The sequence below is a fragment of the Mandrillus leucophaeus genome, unplaced genomic scaffold (assembly GCF_000951045.1).
Source record: "Mandrillus leucophaeus isolate KB7577 unplaced genomic scaffold, Mleu.le_1.0 Scaffold1165, whole genome shotgun sequence".
NCBI lineage: Eukaryota > Metazoa > Chordata > Mammalia > Primates > Cercopithecidae > Mandrillus > Mandrillus leucophaeus.
The window spans coordinates 38,407-43,292 of NW_012099932.1; positions in this window are offsets into that span (position 1 = coordinate 38,407).

Consider the following 4,886-nt stretch of genomic DNA (forward strand, 5'->3'; position numbering starts at 1 on the left):
CTGCACCAAGCAGACTAATAGACATCTACAGAACTCTCCACCCCAAATCAACAGAATATACATTCTTCTCAGCACAACATTGCACTTATTCCAAATAATAGGCATTAGAGACTACAAAAGACGGGAGTGGAGTGAGGGCTGAAAAATTACTTATCGGGTACAATGTTCACTATTAACACTAAATGCCCAGACTTCACCACTACACAACATATGCATAAAGTGAGTGAACTTATAAGTTATCAGTATGCCTGAGGGGTAAGAGAGATCAAAAAGAGACGAAAACCTATTTAAAAGAATAATAAATGAAAACTTCCTAAGTCTAGCAAGAGAGTTAGACATCCAGATACAGAAGGCCCAGTGATCCCCACGCAAATATACAGCAAAAAGGACTCCACCAGAGGATATTATATTCAGAATGTGTTAAGTCAAAGGGAAAGAAAGAATTTTAAAATTAGCAAAAGAAAAGAGTCCAGTCACCTATAAAAGAAACTCATCGATTTCCTCTAGGTTTTGTAGTTTGTGAGCGTATTATTTCATAATAGTCTTAATAGTCGTTGTATTTCTGTTGTATCAACCATAATGTTTAGAACTGGAACAAGACAAGGATGCCTACTTTTACCACACGTATTCAACATAATGCTAGAAGTCCTAGTCAGAGCAATCAGGCAAGGTAAAAAAATACATGGTATCCAAATTATCACTGTTCACTGACAATATAATCTTAAATCTAGAAAACCCTAAAGACTCCACAAAAACTCTTAGATTTGATAAATTAACATAGTAAGATTTCAGGATTCTTTATATAACAAAATGAATATACAGAAATCAGTAGAAAATACACCAGTAACTATGTAGCCAATGACTGAATCAAGAAGGCAATCCCATTAACATTAGCTACAAAAAATAAAATACCTAGCAATATATTTAATCAAGAAGGTAAAAGATCTCTATGAGGAGAACTATAAAACACTGATAAAAGAAATCATAGATGACACAAACAAATGAAAAAGCATCTCATGCTTATGGATTAAAAGGACAGTATCATTAAAATGAACATACTGCCCAAATAAATCTACAGATTCAGTGCAATCTCTATCAAATTACCAGTGCCATTTTTCACATAATTAGAAAGAACAATCCTAAAACTCGTATGGAACCAAAAACAAAAGAACAAAGCTGCAGGCATCATATTACTTAATTTCAATTTTTTTTTTTTTTTTTGGTGACGGAGTCCCGCTCTGTCACCCGGGCTGGAAAGCAGTGGTGCGATTTCAGCTCATTGCAACCTCTGTCTCCTGGGTTCAAGCAATTCTCCTGCCTCAGCCTCCTGAGTAGCTGGGATTACAGGCGCCCGCCACCACGCCAGTTAATTTTTGTATTTTTACTAGAGACAGGGTTTCACCATGTTGGTCAGGCTGGTCTTGAACTCCTGAACTCATGATCTGCCCGCCTCTGCCTCCCAAAGTGCTGGGATTATAGGCGTGAGCCACTGCCCCCAGGACTTTTTTTTTGTTTTTTTTTGAGACAGAGTTTCACTCTTGTTGCCCAGGCTGGAGTACAATGGTGCAATCTCTCGGCTCACCACAACCTCCACCTCCTGGGTTCAAGCGATTCTCTTGCCTCAGCCCCCCGAGTAGCTAGGATTACAGGCATGTGCCACCACGCCCAGCTAATTTTACAAAATCCAGTTTAGTAGAGACAGGATTTCTCCATGTTGGTCAGGGTCTCCAACTCCCACCCTCAGGTGATCCACCCACCTCGGCCTCCCAAAGTGCTGGGACTACAGGCGTGAGCCACCATGCCCAGTCTACTAATTTCAAACTATACTGCAAAGCTATAGTAGCCAAAACAGCATGGTACTGGTATAAAAACAGCACACAGATAAATGTAACAGAATACAGAACCCAGAAACAAAGTCACATTCCTACAACCAACTGATCTTCAGCAAAGTCAATAAAAATATACACTGGGGAAAGGACACCCTATTCAATAAAAATAGTGCTGGGAAAATTGAATAGATGTGCAAAAGAATGAAACTGGACCCATACCTCTCATCATATACAAAAATTAACTCAAGATGGATTAAAGACCTAAACATAAGGCCTGAAACTATAAAAATCCTCGAAGAAAACCTAGGAAAAACCCTTCTGGACATTGGGCCAGGCAAAGAATTTAAGGCCGCATCCTCACACGCAAATACAACAAAAATAGACAAATGAGAATTAACTAACTTAAAAAACTTCTGCACAGCAAAAGACACAATTGAAGTAAAAAGACAACCTACAGAATGGGAGAAAATATTTGCAAACTATGCATCTGACAAAGGGCTAATATCTAGGATCTATGAAAAACTAAGACAACTCGACAAGCAAAAAAAAAAAAACAGGGCAAAGAGCATGAACAGACATTTCTCAAAAGACATACAACCAGCCAATAAACATACGAAAAAATGCTCAACATCACTAATCATCAGAGAAATGCAAATTAAAACCACAATGAGATAACATACCAGTCAGAATGGCTATTACTAAAAAGTCAAAAAACAACATGTTGCAAGTATGTAGAGGAAAGGGAACATGGGAACACGAGAAAAGGGAACAAACAAGTTTGGTGGGAATGTAAATTAGTACAATCATTATGCTACAAACATTTCTCAAAGAACCAAAATAGGAACTACCATTCAATCCAGTAATCCCACTACTGGGTATATAACCAAAGGAAAGAAATCATTATATCAAAAAGATACTTGCACTCATATATTTATCACATTACTATTCACAATAGCAAAGATAGGGAATCAACAAAACCATCTAACAACAGAGGATTTTTAGTAGAGATGGGGTCTCATCGTGTTAGCCAGGATGGTCTCGATCTCCTGACCTCGTGATCCAGCCACCTCGGCCTCCCAAAGCGTTGGGATTACAGGTGTGAGCCACCACGCCCGGCATCAAATAGTACATATTATAACTTGTAAGTTGGGACTAAACAATGGGTCCACATGGACATACAGAGTAGAATAACAGGTACTGGAGACTACAAATGACCGGAGGGGAGTGAGGGTTGAAAAATTACCTATTGGGTACAATGTTCACTATTAACACTAAAAGTCCAGACTTCACCACTACACAACATGTGTATGTAAGAAATATGCACCTGAGGCCGGGCGCAGTGGCTCACGCCTGTAATCCCAGCACTTTCGGAGGCCAAGGCAGGTGGATCACGAGGTCAGGAGATCAAGACCACCCTGGCTAAAACGGTGAGACCCTGTCTCTACTAAAAAAATACAAAAAAATTATCTAGGCATGGTGGCGGGAGCCTTTAGTCCCAGCTACTGGGGAGGCTGAGGCAGGAGAATGGCATGAACCCAGGAGGCAGAGCTTGCAATGAGCCAAGATCGCGCCACTGCACTCCAGCCTGGGTGACAGAGCGAGACTCCATCTCAAAAAAAAAAAAAAAAAAGAGGAGGGGGGAGGGATTGCATTGGGAGTTATACCTAATGTAAATGACGAGTTGATGGGTGCTGACGAGTTGATGGGTGCAGCACACCAATATGGCACAAGTATACATATGTAACAAACCTGCACGTTATGCACATGTACCCTAGAACTTAAAGTATAATCATAATAATTAATAAATTAATTAATTTTAAAAAAAGAAAAGAAAAGAAATATGCACCTGTACCCATTAAATATATTTTTTTTAAATTGTTTTAATTTTTAAAGACTATAAACCCCCCAGGCTCCCTGATTAAATAATGGTCTTTCCAAACAAGCCTTTTTCATTTCAGCCTCTCCAATTCATCCCAACATTTCTCTACTTACTCGTGATTAAATTTCTCCCAGGAAGACACAAAAATAAATGAAAGACAAAAGAAAGTATGTTATCTACTACCCCACCAGACCCTTCCTTAAAGTATTTAAGGCATTCCTTATATAAAGCAACTTTTAGGCTGGGCATGATGGCTCAGGCCTGTAATCCCAGCACTTTAGGAGGCCAAGGTGGGAGGATCACTTAAGGCCAAGAGCTAAAGACCAGCGTGGTCAACATAGCAAGACCCTGTCTCTACAAAAAACTTTAAAAAGTTAGCCACATACAGTGACGCACACCTGTAGTCCCAGCTACTCAGAAGGCTGAGGAAGAAAGGACTGCTTGAGCCCGGGAGTTCAATGCTGCAGCGAGCTATGATCACACCACTACACTCCAGCTTGGGCAACAAGTAAGACCACTTTTTTTTTTTTTTTTGAAACAGTCTCCCTCTGTCGTTCAAGCCATTCTCGTGCCTCAGCCTCCCAAGTAGCTGGGACTACAGGTGCATGCCACCACATCTGGCTAATTTTTTTTAATATTTTTTTTAGTACAGATGGGGTTTCACCATTTTGGCCAGGCTGGTCTTGAACTCCTGACCTCAGGTGATCCACCCACCTCGGCCTCCCAGAGTGTTGTGATTATAGGTGTGAGCCACCACACCCAGCCTCGGCCTCCCAAAGTGCTGTGATTACAGGCATGAGCCACTGTGCCCAGTCTTTTTTTTTTTTTCTTTGAGACAGGATCTTGCTCTGTTGCTCAGATTCAGACCGGAGTGCAGTGGTGAGATCATAGTTCACTGCAGCCTCTATTACCCAGGCTCAGGTGATACCCCCTATCTCAGCCTCCCAAGTAGCTGGGACTACAGGTGTCCACTACCATGCTCAGCTAATTTCTTTCTATTTTTCAGTAGAGGCAAGGTCTCATCATGTTGCCCAAGCTGGTCTCAAACCCCTGAGCTCAAGTGATCCTCCCACCTTGGTTTCCCAAAGTGCTAGAATTAAAGGAGTGAGCTATCACACCTGACAGAGACCCATCTCTTTTAAAAGAAAAAAAGAAAAAAAAGACAGACAAAAGAGTTC